The sequence below is a fragment of the Amblyomma mixtum genome, chromosome 7 (assembly GCF_055824585.1).
Source record: "Amblyomma mixtum isolate Tamu chromosome 7, ASM5582458v1, whole genome shotgun sequence".
NCBI classification, from domain to species: domain Eukaryota; kingdom Metazoa; phylum Arthropoda; class Arachnida; order Ixodida; family Ixodidae; genus Amblyomma; species Amblyomma mixtum.
In genome coordinates, this window is record NC_143018.1 from 2426648 (window position 1) to 2452296 (window position 25649).

General features: G+C 49.0%; 1 protein-coding gene across 4 annotated transcripts in view; it reads left to right on the forward strand.

Moving 5' to 3' along the window:
* The window catches only part of LOC149334803 (uncharacterized), a 336596-nt gene that overhangs the window by 134251 nt on the left and 176696 nt on the right, over positions 1–25649 (forward strand). For all 4 annotated transcript variants that reach the window (XM_089551442.1, XM_089551445.1, XM_089551447.1 and 1 more), the window contains exon 4: positions 22666–22860. The gene's annotated coding sequence lies outside the window, so the exon portion shown is untranslated. The remainder of the gene's footprint in view (positions 1–22665; positions 22861–25649) is intronic.

Genomic DNA, 25649 nt, shown 5'->3' on the forward strand with positions numbered 1-25649 from the left:
ACCATGTAGCGGGGCCACTCTGTGGCTCCCGAACTATTTCACAAAATAAGTTTTCACCACCACCTGTCACTACCGCCACTTAGCTTAATGCACGGTTGAGGTGTCCACTCTTTGAAGAGGGCATTTATGTGCCTTCACTCTGGTTCAGGTGCCCATGGAAATGTGAGAACCTCGGCCTCACGTCTCGCTACGTATATCCTGGCATGGCAGAGCTAAGCCACGGCGAATTTTTTAGACTGCAGCTCTTTGGCGCCCGTTCCTGCGATTCGCGTCGTCGCCGTAGCCGTTGCCATCGCTGTTGGCCATTTTAACCAGTCGGGGACACCTAAGTCACGATTTAAGCAGATACCTATGGAGCGGGATGTTTAAAATCAAAGAGAAGGCGCATACCTGCTCTCCTGGAACAGTCAACACCTCAATCGTGTTTTAAGCTACTTGGTGGTAGTGACAGATGTGTGCTGCATGCGTTGGAATTGGCAACGTTGCGCCTTTTTAACGAAAGCAAGTGCGCATAAGTTGCTCCCTGGGTCAGTGGACAACTTAATCGCGCGTATATGTATGTGGAGTGTTGAGAGATGTAGGCTGCAGGTATTGACTACTTTGTGCCAGATAGGCGGCGCAGAAGCAATAGGCCTTCGGCGTCCATTATGTTATTGGCGTGAGCGTTGACAACGTTTAATTTTAAGGAAAGAAAGTGGGCATAACTAGCACCCTGGGTCAGTGGGCGCCTGAATCACGTTTATATGTACGTGGGGTGATGGGATGTAGAGCCACTGAAATCGAGTGGAGCCATTGCAGACATTGCAATTTCCCATAAGATGGTGCGCACTGTGGGAAGCTGGAAGCGAGAGTTCAATCTTGTACGCGGTCTTCTAGGAAGAAAACAATTTGCCACTGATTTTGCCATACCCATGAAAAGGCGTAGAACGCGGCCCTGCAAAAGCGCCACATGTATTAAGACAGCCGGAGAACCAAACGCAACCGAACTCACTAGGCGACTGATAGCCTGCTCATCTTCAGAATAATGGTCGGCCATCTAATTAAGTGCCGTATACGTCACACCTTAAAAATTTATTGACTCCCGATGCGGGATTTGTGCGGCACAAAATAGCAGAGAAATGAAGAAAACGCTGGTGGAGATGGTGGTGCTGGTCAAACCTTATTACCAGCGGATATAGAGGAGCGCCCCGAAGTCGCCCCCCGCTTAAATGGCGGCCGCTGTCCCATGGGTAGCGGCGGCGTCTTCAGCCAGCTGGAGGAGCTTGATCTGTGTTCCCGGGTGGGGGCTGAGCAATAGAGCCTCCCAATGATGAGAAACGAAAACGGAAGATTTGTTCACATTGAGCAATGTAACTTCACAGCCAAACATCCAGTGCATTGAGGCAGGCTTGCAGTAAGTTCCAGTGAATGAATATCGCTAGAAGATGCAAAAAAGGCTATTTCCTCCACGTACACATAAACTGTGATATTTCCCTGCGTAGGTATGTCCCGCAAGAAGACTTTGAAAACTAAAGGTGACAGTACGGATCCCTGAGGCACAACTCTATTCTGAGAAAAGGTTCCGGAAGCCAGAGAACCATCGGAAGATAACGAACGTCTTTTAGGCATTCCTGTGCCCATGCAAGAATGTAAAAAAGGCGGGCGATTAGGGTATTTCGTATCAAGAGTTGGGTTGTCTACTAGCATATTGCAACGTGGCGGCCGGCCGAAGAATGAGGCTCGGTGAACGATGGCTATGAGATGATTTAATGGCCGCTGGCCTAGCGCGAGCGCTCCGTCCTGCGCCACTGCTAGCTTCGTCTTCGTCACACTACCCGGGGCCTCCGAGCGATCGTCCCGACCGGTGACGAACAGACGCGCGAAATGGCGATGGTCTTGAGTGGAGGGTTGAACAGTATGTACAAGATGGTGCAGTGCTGGCCGCCACAGTGGATGAGATTATCGAAGGATGAGACCCGGTCCACGAAGCATCCGGGCCGGAGGGTACCAGAAGCTGACGGCCGAGGTCCGTGGACGGACCGGACGGCTGGGGCAGGGGGACGGTGTCTTCGCGCGTGGTTCTTGGGTCTTGGGTCGGTCGGGTCTGGGGTCGGTGGGGTCTTAGGTCGTCGTGTCTTGTGGACCGGGCGGGGGACGGGGCTGGGGTGAGCGGCGAGGTCGGTTGAGGTCGGGCGGGCTGTGGCATGGCCGGGCGGCGCGGACCAGGCACTCACGGCCGACGTCCACGGCAGGCGCAGGACACCGAAGCTCCGGGACCAGGATGGCGATGAAGGGTCCGCAGCACCTCACACCAAATGTAACGTGGCGGCCAGCCGAAGAATGAGGCGCGGTGAACGATGGCTATGAGATGATTTAATGGCCGCTGGTCTAGCGCGAGCGCTCCGTCCCGCGCCACTGCCAGCTTCGTCTTCGTCACAATATGCTTTGGCGATATCCAAAGTGACTTGAAGTATGCACCTATTTTCTCTGCATTTCAACGCTAATCTTGCTTTTCAAGTTTTACTCGGCCGAATATTATCGATTACAAAACCTTTCCTAGTATCTTTGAGAAGTAGGACTAATTTCTCGACAACGCATGATGATAAACACTGTGGAATATCCGATCAGATTACAGCGAGATATTTTGAATCGCTTTAAAAATGGACCTGTGGCTTGAGTCATACTTGCATCATCTTGGTCTTCATTTCATTCGCTGCCGTCGAAGCAGGGGGCGGCGCCGCGCGTGAGCCAATCTGCGCGCTGCGCGCGGCGGGCTGCGTGCACCGAGCTCCACGAGGGCCTCGTGCCGCTCAGAACAGCTTCATCCGCCGCAAGGCTCGGACGTGATTCTTTCTTCTCCGATCCCTGCCGTGTTGAAGGCGATCTTTGCTCCAGCAGTCTCCAGCGTGGAACAGCCTGCCTGTCCTGCATTACCACCTAGGACTTACAGTGCCAGAGGCTTGACTTAACAGTGAGTGGCTGCATGAGCAGCAGCTCTTCTGGTATCTTTGCTGCCCACTCATCCCGGGTGCCGGTTCGAAGCAGCCGTGACAGGCCGATTCAGGAGGCGGAATGTTTCACCCACGCTCGACTAAACGGTCGCTTGCGCCTCTCTCGTCTTTCGGCGTCTCGGTTATCTCACAGGCGTTGCAAAATGAGGGAAGCTTAACTGTTCCTTACCGGTTCTAAGGCCGGTTTATCGCCCAGCTCATGTGTTGACGCAGGTAGCCATTCGCGTTCTTCCATTCACCGCAGCGCTGACCACGAGACAGTTGAGCTATGGCAAACCGAGACAAGTCGTTGCTTGGATGACTTGGCTGGGATCCCTCGATTCCGAACGTCATATTGGTGCTCTCCTGCCACTCCTTCCAAGCCAACGCTCAGTTGCCGCAAGTGTATGCTCACATTGATTATTATACGTACTGTGGGCATTGAGAGTATGCGTTACTGCTGCGCTGCATGAGACATATTTGGGTATTGTTCCGCCTGAATAGATACCGGGCTTAGCACTGCGTTTTACCATCATGTATTCGGACAGCGACACCAGGGCTCCCGAGGCAGGGCCGCTCATGGTCGCACGCCCCTTTGACACAATGGCTAATGCGTGTTATTATAGGTCCCATTTGAAGCCGGTCACGCCCGAGAACGCGGGAATTCCTAAAAATGGCTTCGGTAAAGCGGCGCCGCATAGAATATGGTCGGTAGATTCTACCGCAACGTAATCGCTTCACGCGTCGCTTCTTAAGTCGAAAGCGTTAAATGGCTTATTCTCCCTTCCTTTCGGTGTTACATCCAGCGCCTGAGATGACTCATCGACGAGCGCAGCTGACGTCATCAAACCGATGACGGGCGTCTACTGAGATCTAAAGCAGTACCTGCGCAATTTCCTTTCCGCAAGAACAAATGTCATTTCCTTCATTACGGCCCTCTATCATCTTTCACTCCCACTTCCTCGTAATGCACCATCCTGTATGGTGCGGTTTGCACGTCCAGCGAGATGTCAAGAGAATTACTGCGCCATTTTCTCTCCTCAAAGAGTTGCTTTCAAAGGCGTTTCCAACAGGCAAGAGATCGCGCCGAATGGGTGGTGGTGTTCCGTGGACTGCCTTTCAGCGCTGCAACACGCTGTCGCTTTCCACTCCTAAAGGTGAAGCTTAAGAATAATTAGCTGTTAACAAGCATTTAGTCATTAATCAGTGACTAACCATTAATTAGTAATAATATTTCTATATTGTGACGCCATTTAGTGGTGACGTCACCAGTGTCAAAGTTAAAGTGGTGCAGAAAACACTTTTGCCTCTACGCACTTCAAAGTGCGCCTTGAATTTTTTTGTCCTCGAGCCTCTTGAATACCTCTGCAAGGGTGAGCTTGGGCTGCGTGTATTCGCACGTCTTTTTGTTAGTGGAGGAAGCGTTGGCGACGCTACTAACATAAAACGTTATGTTCCTAACACGGATGGGCGATTCCCGTACTGTGGGGAGACCAGTGATATCTTTCACATGGTGTAGGCATGTACTCAAAATCCCCACCTCCCCCTTCCCTTTTCACTGACATTGGCCGCCACGACATCTGCTCTTGTGATTGATTTTAGAGCAAGCCGGAATTGGCCCATCTTCTTGCATATCCCTTTTGTTACTCTTCTGCTTTTTCAGTGAGTTTGTTTAGTGTTAGCAAGACTGTCAGCCACCTTTCTCAATGGGAGTACCTCCTGTGCCCCCCCCCTCCTTGCGAATTATATTTGGAGGCGTTATCTACCCAGCTCACATCTTTTTGGTAGGCTGCCGTCTTGTTCTTCACTGACGAGTAGGATGGCGATCACGTTCGGCAGAACGAGCGTCCTTTGGATTTGGATACTGCCCTGCAACTAATGTGGGCTCTGTATCCTGAACAGCTCCTGGATCCTGAATGTACGGTCCTATGACCCGAGACGACGGAAGACTAAGCGGCCGCGATAGCTTTCGTCTTGTCTGGTCCTAGGTCGCCTCCACCGGTCGGATGTCTTCTCTGAAGGATTTCCCATCTTGTCTTGGGTATTTCCCACTTGAGTTGATTGATCACATGCGGAGGCCTGTTGATCTCACATTTTAGCTCTCGGGTTTTCCGTTGGGCCCTGGGCTACGGGCCCCACGCAGCTTTCCCGGAAACCTAGCATTTCGCGTGCTGATGGCCCGACATTGAATGCGCGTGGATGTAGTTTTGTTCGCACAATGCCTGCGTGGGCCAGTTGCTGTTTGCGGAGGCGCCAGTAGTTCGCAGCTCACACGTGTTTCTAAAATTAGGAGACCACTGGGCTTTCGTTCTCACATGCTGGAAAGGAGAAATCTTTATTCGCGTTGCAGCACTGCATGACTCATCCCGAAAACTCTCCGCAGCGATGTTTCCTTTCTTAGTCGTGTTGCGAAGCACATATACCAGCCCTTTAATTGATCTCTAAATCTGTCTAAAAGTAAGGGGAACGATTGTCCTAACGTTTTCACACCTTTGTCATTAGAGGTGCCCTATTTGCTCAGTTATACGGCTGAGAAGAAAAAACGTGCTGCTCGGTTACTTTGGCAAAAGGGGTGGGTACGTCACTGAAGCCTGCTCTGCGGGAAGCGGGCCACGCTCCGAAAGGAGTTTTAGTAGCTTGGCAGGTGTGTACACTTGGCAGGCCTTATCAATGGCTAGGTGCAGGGTATATAGATAAAGGCATTCAATGAAGTTACCTTAAGGTTAAAGGCCTCTAGGTCAATTGTCTTTTCGGTAAAGGCCTTTAGGGCAAACCCAGTTATTGTAATCACCTTTTGGTAAATGCGTACCGGTTATTAATTTTACTGATAATGCCTTTGGGCCAAAAGCCTTCATGGTTAAGGGCTTTCAGTCTGGTGCATCTCGGTCAAAAGCTTTTCGGGTATAGGCGTTCAGTGCGAATGCCTCTAGGTCAAAAAACGACTAGTCGTGCCTCATTAATACCACGAGTGTTAATATGGACGACTCGAATTACGAGCAGTTGTATGCATAAATCTTCTTCAATGTATTGTCGCCTTCTTGATATGAAATGCCGCTTTCTGGACAATGGACAGGGCGAAAATAGACTCAGCCTTTCGAGCTCGATCCATTGTTGTGGCGTTTATGTGGAGAAAATGAGAGGAAAGTCTATACTGCCCCAATCCAATCTTTCGGTTGCTGCGCTCTGAACACATGACCCGATCGATACCGGAGTGGGGAAGTGCAAGTGGTTGAGTGCTGGCCTCTGTAGCGTGAGCTACACTGGCTGATGTTGAGCAGATTGGCGTGGCTCCTGGAGAGCCTGGGTGCGTTTGCGCGAGAAAGCGACATCAATGCCCACAGCTGGCGTGCCTCGCCCCGCGCGCTCGCCTCCCTTTCGTTACAATGATCGGAGTGTTAAAACCTAGACAAGGTCAACGCCAATGAACACAACGAATGCCGGCGTCGTATGGTTCACCTAAAGGCAGGATTAAGGCATGTACTGAACAAGGGAGCCACAATGCGCCCTTCCTCTCCTTAAAATGATCGGAGTGTAGAATGTTGTCAGTGCCAAAGCCGATGAACACAACGAACGCCGACGGCCTATGGATACAGCGCCACGTTTCTCGAACATTGTTACTGCAATGCATGCACCACGCACCTGCAAGGGGCTGAGTAAGACGGAGGAGCGAACTTCAAGGCGCCTGCAGACATGTACTGTACTCTTTCCTCCACTCATAAGGATGGGCGATTCCCGTACTGGGTTGAGACCTGTGATATCTTCCACATGGTGTGGGCATGTACTCAAAATCCCCACCTCCCCATTCCCCTACCCCTTCCAGAGAGGCATGAGAGCCATTCCTCCTCAACTGCTCCTCGCTTGAGTCCCAAAGGGCTCTGGTGAAACAGGCGAGAGACGGGGCCTCGTCATGTGGTGTCACGGACTAGGGACGGCGACCATGTAGCGGGGCCACTCTGTGGCTCCCGAACTATTTCACAAAATAATTTTTCACCACCACCTGTCACTACCGCCACTTAGCTTAATGCACGGTTGAGGTGTCCACTCTTTGAAGAGGGCATTTATGTGCCTTCACTCTGGTTCAGGTGCCCATGGAAATGTGTAACCTCGGCCTCACGTCACGCTACGTATATCCTGGCATGGCAGAGCTAAGCCACGGTGAATTTTTTAGACTGCATCTTTTTTGCGCCCGTTCCTGCGTTTCGCGTCTTCGCCGTTGCCGTTGTCATCGCTGTTGGCCATTTTAACCAGTAGGGGACACCTTAGTCACACTTTAAGCAGATACCTATGGAGCGGGATCTTTAAAATCAAAGAGAAGGCGCATAACTGCTCTCCTGGAACAGTCAACACCTCAATCGTGACTTAAGCTACTTGGCGGTAGTGACAGATGTGTGCGGCATGCGTTGGAATTGGCAACGTTGCGGCTTTTTAACGAAAGCAAGTGCGCATATGTTGCTCCCTGGGTCAGTGGACACCTTAATCGCGCTTATATGTATGTGGAGTGTTAAGAGATGTAGGCTGCAGGTATTGACAACTTCGTGCCAGATAGGCGGCGCGGAAGCAATTGGCCTTCGGCGTCCATTATGTTATTAGCGTTGGCGTTCACAACGTTTACAACTAGCTCCCTGGGACAGTGGGCGCCTGAATCGCGTTGATAGGTACGTGGGGTGATGAGATGTAGAACCACTGAAAACGGGTGGAGCCATTGCAGACATTGCAATTTCCCATAAGATGGTGCGCACTTTGGGAAGCTGGAAGCGAGAGTTCAATCCCGTACGCGATCTTCTAGGAAGAAAACTTTTGGCACTGATTTTGCCATACTCATGAAAAGGCGTAGAACGCGTCCCTGCAAAAGCGCCACATGTGTAATTTTGTATCTAAGACAGCTGGAGAACCAAACGCAACCGAACTCACTGTCCCTTGGGTAGCGGCGGCGTCTTCAGCCAGCTGGAGGAGCTTCATCTGTGTTCCCGGGTCGGGGCTGAGCAATAGAGCCTCCCAATGATCAGAAACGAAAACGGAAGATTTGTTCACATTGAGCAATGTAACTTCACAGTGAAACTTCCAGTGCATTGAGGCAGGCTTGCAGTAAGTTCCAGTGAATGAATATCGCTAGAAGATGCAAAAAAGGCTATTTCCTCCACGTACACATATACCGTTTTATTCCCCTGCGTAGGTATGTCCCGGAAGAGGACGCTGAAAAGTAAAGGTGACACTACGGATCCCTGAGGCACAACTCTATTCTGAGAAAAGGTTCAGGAAGCATTCGTGTGCCCATGCAAGAATGTAAAAAAGGCGGCCGAATATGGTATTTCGTATCAAGAGTATTGGTTGTCTACTAGCAGATGTTCTGGCGATATACAAATGACTCAAGCCTGCACCTCTTTTCTCTGCATTTCAACGCTAATCTTGCTTTTGAAGTTTTACTTGGCCGAATATTATCGATTACAACACCTTTCCAAGTATCTTTGAGAAGTAGGATTATTTTCTCGACAACGCACGCTGATAAACACTGTGCAATATCTAGCCGGGTAATTAAATTTCCGATCAGATTACAGCAAGATATTTTGAATGGCTGTAAAAATGGACCCGTGGTTTTGCATCATCTTCGTCTTCATGCCGTCGAAGCAGTGGGCGGTGGCGCGCGTGAGCCAATTTGCGCGCTGCGCGCGGCGGGCTGCGCGCTGCGTGCACCGAGCTCCACGAGAGCCTCGTGCCTCCCAGAACAGCTTCATCCGCCGCAAGGCTCGGACGTGATTTTTTCGACTCCGACCCCTGCCGTGTTAAAGGCGATCTTTGCTCCAGCAGTCTCCAGCGTGGAACAGCCTGCCTGTCCTCTATTACCACCTAGGACCTACAGTACCGGAGGCTTGACTTAACAGTGAGTGGCTGCATGAGCAGCAGTCCTTCTGGTATCTTTGCTGCCCACTCCTCCCGGGAGCCGGTTCGAAGCAGCCGTGACAGGCCGATTCAGGAGGCCGAATATTTCACCTGTGGGCATTGAGAGTATGCGTTACTGCTGCGCTGCATGATACATAGTTGTGTATTGTTCCGCCTAAATAGATACCGGACTTAGTACTGCCATGTACCATCATTTTATTCGGACAGCGACATCAGGGCTCCCGAGGCAGGGCCGCTCATGGTCACACGCCCCTTTGACACAATGGCTAATGCGGATTATTATAGGTCCCATTTGAAGCCGGGCACTCCCGAGAACGCGGGAATTGCTCTGGGGCGTGCCCCGAATTCCTGTTGTAATAAAGGTTTCTCTCTCTCTCTCTCCAAATGGCTTCGGTAAAGCGGCGCCGAATAGAATATGGTCGGTAGATTCTACCGCAACGTAATCGCTTCACGCGTCGCTTCTTAAGGCGGAAGCGTTAAACGGCTCAGTCTCCCGTCCTATCGGCGTTACATCCAGCGCCTGAGATGACTGTTCGACGAGCGCAGCTGACGTTATCAAACCGATGACGGGCGTCCACTGAGATCTGAGGCAGTAACTGCGAAATTTCCTTTCCTCAAGAACAAATTTCGTTTCCTTCATTACGGCCCTCTTTCATATTTCACTCCCACTACCTCGTGGTGGACCTTCCTGTATGGTGCGGTTTTCACATCAGCGAGATGTCAAGAGAATTACTGCGCCATTTTCTGCTCCTGCTCCTCGCTTGAGTCCCAAAGGGCTCTGGTGAAACAGGCGAGAGACGGGGCCTCGTCATGCGGTGTCCCGGACTAGGGACGCCGACCTTGTAGCGGGGCCACTGTGTGGATTCCGAACTATTTCACAAAATAAGTTTGCACCACCACCTGTCACTACCGCCACTTAGCTTAATGCACGGTTGAGGTGCCCCCTCTTTGAAGAGGGCAGTTATGTGCCTTCACTCTCGTTCAGATGTAAAAACCTCGCCCTCACGTCACGCTACGTTTATCCTGGCATGGCAGAGCTAAGCCACGGCGAACTTTTTAGGCCGCAGCTCTTTGGCGCCCGTTCCTGCGTTTCGCGTCGTCGCCGTAGCCGTTGCCATCACTGTTGGCCATTGTAACCAGTAGGGGACACCTTAGTCACGCTTTAAGAAGATACCTATGGAGCGGGATCTTTGAAATCAAAGAGAAGGCGCATAACTGCTCTCGTGGAACAGTCAACACCTCAATCGTGTTTTAAGCTACTTGGTGGTAGTGACAGATGTGTGCTGCATGCGTTGGAATTGGCAACGTTGCGCCTTTTTAAGGAAAGCATGTGCGCATAAGTTTCTCCCTGGGGCAGTGGACACTTTAATCGAGCTTATATGTATGTGGGGTGTTGAGAGATGTAGGCTGCAGGTATTGACAACTTCGTGCCAGATAAGCGGAGCGGAAGCAATAGGGCTTCGGCGTCCTTTATGTTATTAGCGTTGGCGTTGACAACGTTTAATTTTAATGAAAGGAAGTGGGCATAACTAGCTCCCTGGATCAGTGGGCGCCTGAATCGCGTTGATAGGTACGCGGGGCGATATGTAGAGCCACTGAGAACGGGTGGAGCCATTGCAGACATTTCAATTTCCCATAAGATGGTGCGCACTGTGGGAAGGTGGAAGCGAGAGTTCAATCCCGTACGCGGTCTTCTAGGAAGAAAACATATGCCACTTATTTTGCCATACCCATGAAAAGGCGTAGAACGCGTCCCTGCAAAATCGCCACATGTGTAATTTTGTATCTAAGACAGCCGAAGAACCAAACGCAGCCGAACTCACTAGGCGACTGATAGCCGGCTCATCTTCAGGATAATGGTCGGCCATCTAATTAAGGGCCGTATACGTCACACCTTAAAAATATTGACTCCCGATGAGGGATTTTTGCGGCACAAAATAGCAGAGAAATGAAGAAAACGCTGGTGGAGATGGTGGTGCTGGTCAAACTTTATTACCTGCGGATAAAGAGGAGCGAACCGAAGTCGCCCCCCGCTTAAACGGCGGCCGCTGTCCCTTGGGTAGCGGCGGCGTCTTCAGCCAGCTGGAGGATCTTGAGATCCCGGGTCGTGTTCCCGGGTCGGGGCTGAGCAAATAGTCTCCCAATCATCAGAAACAAAAACGGAAGATTTGATCACATTGAGCAATATAACTTCACAGCCAAACTTCCAGTGCATTGAGGCAGGCTTGCAGTAAGTTCCAGTGAATGAATATCACTAGAAGATGCAAAAAAGGCTATTTCCTCCACGTACACATAAACCGCGATATTCCCCTGCGCAGGTATGTCGGGCAAGAGGAAGTTGAAAAGTAAAGGTGACAGTACGGATCCCTGAGGCACAACTCTATTCTGAGAAAAGGTTCCGGAAGCCAGAGAACCATCGGAAGATAACGAACGTCTTTTAGGCATTCCTGTGCCCATGCAAGAGCGTAAACAAGGCGGCCGAATATGGTATTTCGTATCAAGAGTATTGGGTTGTCTACTAGCAGATGCTTTGGCGATATCCAAAGTGACTGAAGCCTGCAACTCTTTTCTCTGCATTTCAACGCTAACCTTGGTTTTCAAGTTTTTCTGGGCCGAATATTATCGATTACAAAACCTTTCCTAGAATCAAGGATTATATACTCGACAACGCACGCTGATAAACACTGTTGAGTATGTAGCCGAGTAATTAAATTTCTGATCAGATTACAGCGAGATATTTTGAATGGCTGTAGGTAAAAATAGACCTGTGGCTTGAGTCAAACTGCATCATCTTCGTCTTCATTTCATTCGCTGCGTCGAAGCAGGGGGGGCGCCGCGTGTGAGCCAATCTGCGCGCTGCGCGCGGCGGGCTGCGCGCTGCGTGCACCTAGCTCCATGAGAGCCTCGTGCCTCCCAGAACAGCTTCATCCGCCGCAAGGCTCGGACGTGATTCTTTCTACTCCGACCCCTGTCGTGTTGAAGGCGATCTTTGCTCCAGCAGTCTCCAGCGTGGAACAGCCTGCCTATCCTGTATTACCACCTAGGACCTACCGTGCCGGAGGCTTGAGTGAGTGGCTGCATGAGCAGCAGTCCTTCTGGTATCTTTGCTGCCCACTACTCCCGGGTGCCGGTTCGAAGCAGCCGTGACAGGCCGATTCAGGAGGCCGAATATTTCACCCACGCTCGACTAAACGCTCGCTTGCGCCTCTCTCGTCTTCCGGCGTCTCGGTTATCTCACAGGCGTTGCAAAATGAGGGAAGGAGTTTAACTGTTCCTTACTAGTCCTAAGGCCGGTTTATCGCCCAGGTCATGTGTTGACGCAGGTAGCCATTAGCGTTTTTCCCTTCACCGCAGCTCTGGCGACGACAGCTGAGCTATGCCAAACAGAGTCAAGTCGTTGCTGGCATGAGTTGGCTGAGATGCCTCGATTCAGAGTGTCACATTGGTGCTCTCCTGCCACTCCTCCCAAGCCAACGCTCAGTTGCCGCAATTGTATGCTCACATTTATTATACGTACTGTGGGCATTAAGAGTATGCATTACTGCTGCGCTGCATGAGCCATATTTGGGTATTGTTCCGCTTAAATAGATACCGGACTGAGGACTGCCTTCTACCATCATGTATTCGGACAGCGACACCAGGGCTCCCGAGGCAGGGCCGCTCATGGTCGCACGCCCCTTTGACACAATGGCTAATGCGGATTATTATGCCTTCTACCATCATGTATTCGGACAGCGACACCAGGGCTCCCGAGGCATGGCCGCTCATGGTCGCACGCCCCTTTGACACAATGGCTAATGCGTATTATAGGTCCCAGTTGAAGCCGGGCACTCTCGAGAACGCGGGAATTGCTCGAAATGGCTTCGGTAAAGCGGCGCCGCATAGAATATGGTCGGTAGATTCTACCGCAACGTAATCGCTTCACGCGTCGCTTCTTAAGGCGAAAGCGTTAAATGGCTTATTCTCCCGTCCTTTCGGCGATACATCCAGCGCCTGAGATTACTCATCGACGAGCGCAGCTGACGTCATCAAGCCTATGACGGGCGTCCACTGAGATCTGAGGCAGTAAATGCGAAATTTCCTTTCCTCAAGAACAAATTTCATTTGCTTCATTACGGCCCTCTTTCATCTTTCACTCCCACTTCCTCGTGGTGCGCCTTCCTGTATTGTGCTGTTTGAACGTCCAGCAAGATGTCAAGAGAATTATTGCGCCATTTTCTCTCCTGAAACACAGTTGCTTTCAAAGGCGTTTCCAAGAGGCAAGACATCGCGCTGAACGGGTGGTGGTGTTCCGTGGACTCCCTTTCAGCACTACAACACGCTGTCGCGTTCCACTCCCAAAGGCGAAGCCAGAGTATCATTATTAGCCATTAATTGCCAATTAGTCATTACTTAGTAATTAGTCATTATGTGTGAAGTATCTAGTGGTGACGTCACCAGTGCCACAGGCAATGTGGTGCAGAAAATTCATTCGACTCTACTCACATTAGACAGTAAAAGGGGCCCTGAATTTTTTTGTCGTTAGTTCGTGAGCGACGTTAACATTGGACAGAATTAGTGCCTGAGTTTTGCTATCTGGGGCCTGAATTGTGTAGTCAATTTCGTCCTCTAGCCTGCATTTTTCTTCCAGTTTTGCATTTGCCACCAGTTTTGCATTTTCCTTCTGTAACTCTTCGGCTTTTTCAGTGAGTTTCTTTACAGTGTTAGTAAAACTGTCTGCCATCATTCTCAATTAGAGCACCTCCTCTGCCCCCCCCCCCCCCCTGCCCCACCGTATGCGAATTATATTTGGGGGTCTATGTACCCAGCTCACCTCTTATTGGCTGGCTGCCGTCCTGTTCTTTGTTGACGACACCGATGGTGATCGCGGTCGGGAGATCGAGGGTCCTCTGAATTTCGATAGGGCTCTGGAACTGGAGCGGGCCCTGAACGGCTCCAGGAGCCGGAATGGCTTCTTTACCCGAGACAATAGGAGACTGAGGGGTCGCGATAGCCCTCGTCCTTTTTGGTCATAAGTCGGCTCCGCCGGTCAGATGTCATCTGATGATTTTCTCATCTTGTCTTCGGTATTTTTCCACTGGCGTTACTCGATTACATACGGAGTCCAGTTGATCTCACATTTTATTTCTCGGCTTTTCCTTTGGGCCCTGGGCAAGCAGCCCCACGCAGCATTCACGGTAACCTAGCACTTCGCGAGGTGGTGGCCCTACACCGAAAGCTCCTCTTAGTTACGTGGTGGAAAAAGAAATCCTAATTCCTGCGGCAGCGTTGCGTGGCTCATTTCCTGGAAGCACCGCGCAACGGTGTTTCTTTACCTTTCGGTCTTTATGGGTCCCGAAGAAGCTCATACGGTTAAGATGCAAACACGTGCTGCTAGGTTAATTTTGGCAAGGAGGTACCTCTCTTAAGCCTGCTTTGTGTTAAGCGACCCGCGCTCCGACAGGGTTGAGTAGCTTGGCAGCTGTGTACACTTGGTAGGCCTTATCAATGCCTAGGCGTAGGGTATACTTAAATAAAGGCATTCAATGAAATTGACTTAAGGTTAAAGGCCTCAAGGTCAAGTGTCTTTTAGGTAAAGGCCTTTAGGGCAAATCTGTTATGGTAATAACCTTAGGGTGAATGCCTGCGTGGTAAATGTCTACCGGTTATTGGGTTTTACGATAACGTCTCTAGTAAAGCCTTCATGGTTAAGGGCTTTAAGTCTGGTGGTTTTCGTTCAAGTTTTTAGGGTTTAGGCGTTCAGTGCGAATGCCTTTAGGTTAAAGGACGTATAATCGTGCCTCCTTAATAAGACCAGTGTTAATATTTACGACTCGAATTATGGGCAGTTATATTGATCAATCTTCATCAATGTATTGTCGCCTTGTTAATATGAAAGGTCGCTTTCTGGACAATACAAAGCGAAAATGGGCAGTCGTTTGAGCTACATTTTTGTCGCGTTTATGTGCAGAAAATGTGAGGAAAGTCTATGCTGTCCTAACCAGATGTTGAACACATGACCGAATGGATGACGCAGTGGGGAAGTGCAAGTGGTTGAGTGCGGGTTTTTGTATCGTTAGCCACACTGGCCGAGGTTACGGAGCTGGAGCTTGGAAAGCAAAGGAAAAGCGAAAAACTGCCCTGTTGGAACAGTAAACACCTCAATCGTGCCTTAAGCTACGTGGGGGTAGTGACAGATGCGTGCTGTATGCCTTGGAATTAATAACGTTATGCCATTTTAAGGGAAAGAAGGGCGCATAACTGGCTAACTGGGCCAGTGGACACCGTAATCGCGCTTATATGTACGTGGGTTTGACAGAGATGTAGGCCGCAGGCATTGACAACGTTGTGCCAGAAACGCGGCGCAGAAGCAATAGGCCTTCGGCATTCATAATGTTATTGGCGTTCGCGTTGAGGAAGTTTATAATTTTAAGGAATGGAAGTGGGCATAACTGGCTCCCGGGGTTAGTGGATTCTTGAATCGAGCTTATAGGTACGTACGTGGGGTGATGAAATGTGGAACCACTGCAAATGGGTGGAGCCATTGCAGACAGGATCAGGTTCGCATAAGACGGTGCGGACTATGGGAAGCTGGTAGCGAGAGTTCAATCCCGTAATCGGGCTTCTACCAAGAGCATATTTGCCACTGATATTTCCATACCTATGAAAAGCCCTAAAACGCGGTTCTGCAAAAAGCACCAGAGGTTGAATTTTGTATCTAGAACAGCCGGAGCATAAAAGGCAACCGATCTGAAATTACTCTTATGTATGACTTATAGGGAAATATCAGTGCGTGTCTGCGCTTAGCAAATTTCTTTTCGCTGATTCGCGTCAGGCGACCGAGAGACGGCTCATCATCAGAATGATACTTTTCATATAAGGTCGGCCGTCTAATTGAGGGCCTTATACGTTACACCTAGGAACTTTATGTACTCAACATGCGGGATTTGTGCTGCACGATATAGCAGAGTGAAAGAGGACGCTGGTGGAGTAACGAAAGCGGAAGATTGTTCACGTTGAGCAACCTAACTGTACAGCCAAACATACTTTTCATGCAAGGTCGGCCGTCTAATTAAGGGCCGTATACGTTACACCTAGGAACTTTATGTACTCAACAAGCGTGATTTGTGCTGCACAATATAGCAGAGACATAGAAAAAGGACGCTGGTGGAGTAACGAATTTCCTCGGTGTACACAAACACCGTGATATTGCCCACTATCATCGAAGATAACAAACGTCAATCTTTTAGGCAGTCCTGTGCTCATGCAAGAATGCAGAAATGCGGCTGAATTTCGTATTTCATATCAGGAGTATTGAGTTCTCTACTGTCATATGCTTTGGCGATATCCAAGGCGACTTAAGCCTGAACCTCTTTATTCTGTATTGGAACCCTAATTCTTCCCTTCAAGCTTCAATGAGCAGTCCAGATCGAAGGAAGCCTATCGTGAGAAGTAGGAATATTTTCTCGATAAAGCACTCTGATAAGCACTGTGTGATTCGTAGCAGTGATTATAGTTGATAGTAGTGAAATAAACGCCCATGTCAGCCCATGGCAATGTCAACGCCAATATCACAGCGAACGCCGACGGCCTATGGCTTCAGCGCTGCGTTTGTCAATTCCTTCAGCCTACATCTCTCTCATCACCCATAGCACCTATATGCAGGATTAAGGCGTCCACTGACACAGGGAGCCATTATGTGCACTTCCTCTGCTTAAAATTGCAAAACATTGTCAACGCCAACGGCAATGAACACAACGAACGCCGACGGCCTATAGCTTCAGCCGCCTGTTGCTACCCGTTATTACCGCCACTTAGCTTAAAGCACAGTGGATGTGTCCACTGTTCCAAGAGGGCAGTTATGTGCCCTCCCTCTGGTTCAGATGTCCAACGAGTTGTGTACAACTCGCCCTCAGCTCACACTACGCATATCCCGCAATAGGAGAGGTAAGCCACTGCCAATTTTTAAAGCGCAGCTCTTTGGCGCCCGTTACTGCGTTTCGCTGCGTTGCCGTCGCCGTTGCTGTCCGCACTGTCCATTTTAACTAGAAATGCAGAGGGAAGGCGCATAACTGCCCTCCTGGAACAGTGAAGACACCAATAGTGCCTTAGGCTACGTGGCGGTAGTGACATGTGTGCTGCATACGTTAGAATGACATCGTTCTGCCATTTTAAGGATAGGAAGGGCGCATAACTGGCTTCCTGTGCCAGTGGACACCTTAATCGCGCTTATATGTACGTGGGGTTATGAGAAAGTTGTAGCCTGCAGGCATTGACAACGTTGTCCCAGAAACGCGGCGCAGAAGCAGTAGGCCTTCGGCGTTGATTATGTTATTGGCGTTGGCGTTGTAAGTGGGCCGAATGAGATGTGGAGCCACTGCAGATGGGTGCAGCCATTGAAGACATAGGTACAAGTTCCCATAAGATGATGCGTGTTGTGGGAAGCTGGAGAGTTCAATCCCGTAAGCGGGCTTCTAGCAAGAGGACATTCGTCATTGATTTTGCCATACCCATGCAAAGCCGTAAAATGCGCCCCTCCAAAAGCACCAGAGGTTGAATTTGGTATCTAGAACAGAAGGAGAATAAAACGGAACACAATTCAAATTAGTCTTATGTATGACGTATAAGTTAATGAGTTTGTGTCTGCGCTTAGCAAATTTCTTTTTGCTGATTCGCGTTAGGCGACCCAGAGCCGGCTCATCTTCAGAATGATGCCGTCTAATTGAGGGCGTTATACGTTAAATCTAGGAACTTTATGGACTCAGCATGCGGGATTTGGGGTGCACGATATAACAGATATAAAGGAAGGACGCTGGTGGAGTAAAACGAATTTGTTCACGTTGAGCAACCCAACTCTACAGCCAAACATCCAGGGCATTGAGGCAGGCTTGCAGTAAGTTAGTGAACGAATATCGCGAGCAGATGCAAGATAGGCTATTTCCTCCGCGTACACATACACCCTGATAGACCTGCGTAGGTATGTCCCGCAAGAGGACGTTAAAAAGGAATTTAAGAGTACCGATCCCTGAGGCACAACTCTATTCTTAGAAAAGGTTTCGGAAGAAAGAGAACCATCGGAAGATAACAAAACTTTTCTTTTAGGCATTCCTGTGCTCATGCAATAATGTAAAAAGGCGGCTGAATTTCGTATTTCATATCGGGTATTGAGTCACTACTGTCATATGCTTTGGCGATATCTAAAGTGACTAAAGCGTGGACCTCTTTATTCTGTATTGATACACAAATTCAGTTCTTCAAGCGTAAATGGGCAGTCCAAGTCGACGGAAGCCTGCCGTGAGAATCACTCACGTGCTGTGCTGTAACGTGATTTGTAGGGTGGCTGCCTGCAATGCGTTAAATACGTTTTAGTGAACTGGCCGAATATTATCGATTAAAAAACCCTTCGTAGGACCTTTAAGAAGTAGGAATATTTTCTTGATAAAGCACGCTGATAAACACTGTGGGATTCGTTGATGAGTGATTATACTAAATAGTAATGAAATAATCCTAGCAATGCAGCCCGTCAGATTGCACTGAGAAATATTGAATGGCTGTAACAATTCACCTGTGGATGAATCAAACTTGCATCATCTTTGTCGTCATATCATTCGCTTGCATCGAAGCCAGGGCGGCGCCGCGTGTGATCCGTTCTGCGCGCCGCGTGCACCGAGCTCCACGAGAGCCTCGTGCCTCCCAGAACAGCCGCATACGCCGCCGCGATCGGACGTGATTCTTTCGACTCCGACTGTTTCCGTGTTCTTCGCTGCACCTGTTCGAAACGCGGACCTGTACTGTCTGCCGTGTATTCCCACCTCCGATCTACCGTGCCAGACGACAGTTAGTGGCTATGCAAGCAAGAATCCTGCTCGTATCTTTGCTCTCCACTACTGCAGGGTGCCGGTTCGAAGCAGCCGCGACAAGACGTTTCAGGAGGCCAAGTGTTTCACCCTCGCTCGATTAAACGGTCGCTTGCGCCTGTCTCGTCTTCCAGGTTCTCGGTTATCTCAGAGGCATGGCAAAATGAAGGTAGCTTTACTGTTTCTTACTGGTACTAGGGCCGGTTTATCACTCAAGCCATGTTTTTACGCAGGTAGCCATTAGCATTTTTCCGAGGCTGGGGTGCCTCGATTGGGAGCCTCATATTGGTGCTCTCCTGCCACTCTTTCCAAGCAAACGCTCAGTTGCCGCAGTTGTATGCCCACATTCTTTATTTTACGCACTGTGGGCCATGAGATTATGCGTCTGTGCTGCGCTGCATGAGTGATATTTGGGAATCGTTCCGCTTAAATTGATTCCCGACTGAGCACAGCCTCATGGTCACACGCGCCTTTGGCACAGTGGCTAAGGCGCATTATAATAGGTCCCGTTTGAAGCCGGGCACTACCGAAAACGCGAGGATTGCAAGATATGGCATCGGTGTAGCGGCGCCGCATAGAAAATGGTCGGTAGATTTTACCACAACGTAATCAATACACGCGTCGCTTCTTAAGGCGAAAGCGTTAAATGGGTCATTCTCCCCTCCGCCGGGCGTTACATCCAGCGCCCGCGATGACTCATCGATGATCGGGGCTGACGTCGTCAAACAGATGACGGTGTCCACCGAGATATGACACTTTTAGTGCTTAATTTAGTGCGTAATTACGGCCCTCATTCATCCTTCACTCCCACTTCCTCGCTTCCTGTATGGTGTGGTTTGGGTGTCTACCGAGATGTCAGACAATTACTGCGCCATTTCCTTTCCTCAAAGCGTTGTGTTCAAAGGCGTTTCCAACCGGCAATGCATTGCGCCCAACGTTAGGTGGGGTATCGTGGACTCCCTACAACACGCTGTCGCGTTCCACTTCTAAAGGCGAAGCTGAAGTATCATTAATTAGGAGTGAATTAGCATTTAGGCATTAAAGTTATTAGCCACTAATTACCAATTAGTCATTACTTACTGATTTGTCATTATGTGTGAAGTATCCAGTGGTGGCGTCACCAGTGCCACAGGCAAAGTGGTGCAGAAAACTCTTTGGCCTCTACGCACATTAAACAGCAAAATTGCCCATGAATATTTTCTATCCTGTGTTCGAGAGCGACGTGAACATTGGACAGAATTAGTGCCCGAGGTTTGCTATCTGGGGCCTGAATTTTGGAGTCAATTTCATCTTCTACTGTTACAAACCTCAGCACATGTGAGCTCGGGCTGGACTTCATAGTAGGCTGCCGTCATGTTCATTGACGACGCCTAGGGCGATCACGCTCTTGCGGTCGAGCGTCTCCTGGATTTGGAAGGGGAGCGGGCCCTCGATTCTGAACGGCTGCTGGAGGCTGAGTGAACTACCCCTTGACCCGAGACGAGGGAAGGAGACTGATCGGCCGCGATAGCCCTCCTCTCCGGTCCTAGCCGTTGCTTGATCACATACGGAGGCCCTGCGCTACGGGCCCCACGCAGCTTTCAGGGAAACCTAGCAATTCGCCTGCTGGTGGCTCGGCATTGAACCCGCGTGGATGTAGTTATGTTGACGCCTTCCCATGCCTGGACCAGTTGCTGTTGCCGGAGGCACCAGTAGTTCGCAGCTCGCACGTGTTTATAGAATTGGCAGAGCTTTGGGCTTTCGTTGTTGCATGCTGGAAAGAAGAAATCATTACTCGTGCATCAGCATCAGCTGCATCAGCTGGAAACACCGCGCAACGGTGTCTGCTTTCTTAGTCCTGTTGCGAAGCACTCCGGCCGTTAAATCTGTCAAAATTCAAGTGAAATATTGTCATAACGTTGTGACACCTTACTGTGGGAAGCGACCCACGCTCCGACACGGTTTTTAGTAGCTTGGCAGGTGTGTACACTTAGCATGCCCTATCAATGCCTAGGTGTAAAGTACTCTCAGCGTCAAATGAAACGCGAACAAAACACCTGAAACACGAGCACAAAAAATCGAGCATATTAGAGGCTGGAGGTGAAATACAGGCGTGGCCTATTAACATTTCAGAAGAACGGTCTTTTCGGCTTCGATGGGAAAATCAACTGCTCATGTTTTGCCTCCCTAGTATAATATTTGCGAGTTGCGCTGTTCGCGTTTCAATTAACTTGTTCGCGTTTCAATTGACGCTGAGTACACTAAAAAATAAGCTCATTGAAATTGCTCTAAGGTTAACGTTAACATTGCACAGAATTGTTGCTTGAGGGCAAATCCTTTAAAATAATTACATTTAGGGTGAAGACCTTCGTGCTAAATGCCTGCCGGTTAATGGCTTTTACTGAGAATGCCTTTAGGCAAAATGCCTTCAGGGTAAAGGGCTTTCAGTCTGGTGCTTTTAGGTCAAAAGTTTTTAAAGTTTAGGCATTCATTGCGAATGCCTTTAGGCCAAAGGACGTATAATCGTGCCTAATTAGTACGACCAGTGTTAATATGTACGACTCGAATTATGGGCAGTTCTATGGACAAATCTTCTTCATTGTATTGTCGCCTTGTTAATATCAAAGGTCGCGTTCTAGACAATGGACAGGGCGAAAATAGGCAGACCTTTTGAGCTCCGTTTTTGTCGCGTTTATGTGGAGAAAATGTGAGGAAAGTCTATTCTGTCCTAACCAGATGTTGAAAACATAACCCGGTCGATGACGCAGTGGGGAAATCCAAATGCTTGAGTGATAGTTTTCGTAGCGTGAGCTACACTGGCCGAGGTTGAGCAGTTTCGCGCGGCTCCTGGTGAGCCGTGTTGCGTATGCGCGAGGAGCAAGGTACGTCACTGTGCACAGCTGGTGTGCCTCGCCGCGCGCGCTCACCTCCCTTTTCTTACAAATGCAAAACCTCGACAACGTCAACGCAAATAAACTACGAACGCCGAAGGCCTATAGCTTCAGCGCCGCGTTTCTGGCCCAACCCTGCCAATGCCTGTTGCGTACATCTCTCATCACCCTAAGTTCAGTCTTGACTTCTCAGTTGTATATTTAAACTATTATGCCAGCCTTCAAGCTCTAAATCTCTGTATGGTAAGGAGAGCCCCTGACGTCACCTTCAAATAATTTTTCGTCCTTAGGGAAAGCCTTAAATGCTCTACTACACAAATGAGAAGCAAACCATGCAGCCTGGTTACTTTTGACAAAGACTGTACCTGTAAGCAGGATAAAGGCGTCCACTGACCCAGGGAGCCATTATGCGCACTTCGTCCGCTTAAAATGATTGGAGTGTAAAACGCCGACGGCCTACCGCTTCAGCGCCGCGTTTCTGGCAGAACGTTGTGAATGCCAACGCATGCAGCGCACTCCTGTCATTACGGCCACATAGCTTAAAGCACGGTTGTGGTGTCCACTGTTCCAAGAGGGCAGTTATGTGCGTTCCCTCTGGTTCAGGTGTCCACCGAGGTGTGGACACCTCGCCGGCACCTCACGATACGCTACATATATCCTGGCATAGGAGAGCTAAGCCACGATCAATTTTATAGAGCGCAGCTCTTTCGCGCCCGTTACGGCATTTCGCGGCGTCGCCGTCGCCATTGTCCTTCGTAACCAGCAGGGGACATTTTAGACATGCTTTAAGCTGCGAAAACTGAGAGCGGGAGCTTTGGAAGCAAAGGAAAGGCGCAAAAACTGCACTCTTGGAACAGTGAACACCTCAATAGTACCTTAAGCTACTTGGCGGTAGTTGCCGATATGTGCTGCTTGTGTTAAAATTGACAACGTTGTGCTATCTTAAGAAGAAATGCGCATAACTGGCTCCCTGGGTCAGTGGACACCTTAAAAGCGCTTATATGCAAGAGATGTAGGCGGCAGGCATTGACAACGTTGTGCCGCGGCAGCGAGGCAGACCAGAGGTTAATGAGACGTACCTTGTATTCACAGGCACCTGGTCGTCGATCCGGTGAAGACCTGTGCTACCCCAGAAACGTTCCCAACGAGTTCTCCGACGGCGCGGTGTGTTCGACCTTCCCGCCATCGTAGGAGCTTCAAGGGGGCGTTGTTTCTGGCTGACCGGGTAATTTTGGCAGCTGCAGCGAGCCAGACCAGACATTAACGAGACCTGTCTGGAATTCACAGGTTGGTGGCATAAATTTTTTGTTTTTCAGTATAGTATACCTAGAGCCCTCCTGCCGCTGGTGCTGCGAAAAGTATATTGTGATGCTTTTTTTGTCTTCATCACTCCTCTTGATGTTTTTGGTTTCATTGTATTACGCTCTAGCGTCTAACTGAAATATGTATGGAAAGGACCAAACAGAGCTTGGTAGCTTTGCTGCAACTATTGCAGAAAAGCAACCAAAGAGCATAAATGAAGTTGTTAAAGGCATCGCAGACCTAGCCACAAGGTTTGATGAATTTGCAAAAGAAATGAAGAGCGACGTAGCAATGATGACGAGCTCAAATGCCGAGATACGAAAGGAACTTGCCGACGCTTGTGAGTCGATGAACCGCATCAATGTAACCTTTGAGGATTTCAGAAAAGACGTTGAGCTATTCCGCCGAGAGTTAGATGAGGTGAAGCGTGAAAGCGCAGGTAATAAAGCAGAAATTGAACGGCTCAACCATGAGCTCAGAGAAGCCGGAAAGAGATCGTGGAACTAAAACAGTATAGCAGGAGTATGAATGCCGAAATCCGAGGACGTCCAGTGGTTCAAGGGGAAGACCTGCGGAAGACGGTCAGTTTCATTGCGATCAACCTCCGAGTTTCGGAGGGGGACATTGATGTGGTCCACCGCGTGCGGTCGAAGGATAAGGATAAACATAACGTTGTTGTGAAATTTTTTTTCAACGACTGCCCGGGACAAGTTGATTGCTGCAGCCAGAAAGGAATGGCTGAATACTGGGGATACTCTTGGCTTTGAAGGGGAGGAGCGAGTGTACATTAACGAACATTGTGCAAAAACAAAGCCCCTACTTAGAAATTCGATTAAGTAAATCAAAAAATGTCATTTCCTTTTCCAGAACGATGATAAACACAATTTCTCAAATAGACCAACTCATAAATAACGAGACACATTTCAATTCTTCACTGTAATGTCCGAAGTTTACGATAAAATCTTATTGAGTTGACTTCGTATGTTTCACGCCATAGTTGATTTAATTTCTGTGAGCGAGATATGGCTGAGAGAAAACGAGGCTATCTCCATCTCAGGATATAAATTACCCTTTCTCCCGCGTGATTCACCGGCTAGGGGAGGCGGAGTAGCAATATTTGTCAGAGATAGCATCTCATTTCAGGTTTTGTCTGCAGCCTCTGTCAATGACAATGCTTTAGAAGCACCGTTTCTCAAACTTGCAAGAGGCTTAAGAATGTTCATCACTGACGTGTTTCACTGCGAAGTTTCAAACATCCCTTGCGCTTTTGTCACATGGAAAAAAGAGAATGGTTATTGTCGGTGAGTTGACCTCAGACACACAATGATTACACAACCCTGTTGCAGTCATTACACATGCATAATTTGATCATGCGCTTTGTTACATAGATGACAGTGTTTCTGCTGGTGTATGCTGTGACCCGATATCTGACCACTTCGCCATATTTGTTCCCGTGCTGTTAAGAGACCCTGCTAGAACAGACTGATTTTTCTGCTTTATATGATAGTAATGTAGACACAGAATTACGTTTTATAAGTGCTGAAAGTACAAGTGTAAAAAAAACACAAGAAACCAGTTTGCCCATGGATGACACGATGGGAAAACCGTTTCGATTCTTCACTGTAATGTCCGAAGTTTACGAACAAATCTAATAACTGCTGTCTCTATATTGTCTCTAAATTGTTGAGAATGGCTTTTCCTTTATGAAAGCAATGTGTCGTCTTCGCGTGCCGCATTTAAAATTGTGATGGACCCAAAACCAGCCTCTGGGTATGGGTCCTGGAGCATTGTTCGTATTTTACCCTTGTAAATGAATTTTCGTTTGAAATAAAAAAAAACATGGCGCAGGACCAATGGGCCTCCAGCGTTCACTGTTATTGGCTTTGGCTTTGACATCGTTTAAAGAAAATTAAAAATTAAAATTAATTAGAAAGGAATTAATTAATTAATTAGAAAGGAAGTGGACATAACTGGTTTTCTGGGTCAGTGGAGTCCTGAATCGCACTTATAGGTACGTGGGGTGATGAGATGTGAAGCCAGTGCAAATGAGTGGAGCCATTGCAGACATAGGCAAGTTCCCATAAGAAGGTGCGCACTGTGAGAAGCTGGAAGCAAGAGTTCAATCCAGGAAGCGGTCTTCTAGCAATAGGGCGTTTGCCGCTGATTTTGCCATACCCTTACAAAGCCGTAAAATGCGCCCCTGCAAAAGCGCCACAGGTTGAATTCTGTATCTAGGACAGCCGGAGAACAAAACGCAGCCAAACTGAAATTAGACTTATTTCTTATTGCTGATTCACGTCATGCGACCGAGAGCCGGTTGATCTTTTTTTGGTTGTTTTGGGAAGTAAATGGCCCAGCATCTGTCTCGCATATCTCGGCGGACACCTGAGGGAAGGAAGGAAGGTGGGAGTGAGAATTTAGAAAGACGTGGGGATCGGCACACGGGCGCCTCTTGCGTTTCGCCTCCGTCACAATGATGCTTTTGTATAAGGTCGGCCATTTAATTGAGGGCCGTATACGTTACACCGACGAAACTCACGGACTCAACATGCGGGATTTGTGCGGCACGATACCTGACCGCAAACCTTCCAGGGCATTGAGGCAGGCTTGCAGTAACCGGTACAGTGAATGAATATCGCTAGAAGATGCAAAAAAATCTGTCCTCTGCGTAAACGTACACCGTGATATTGCCTTGCGTAGGTATGTCCCGCAAGAGGACGTTTTAAAGTAAAGGTGACAGTACCTATCCTTGAGGTAACCCTCTATTCTGAGAA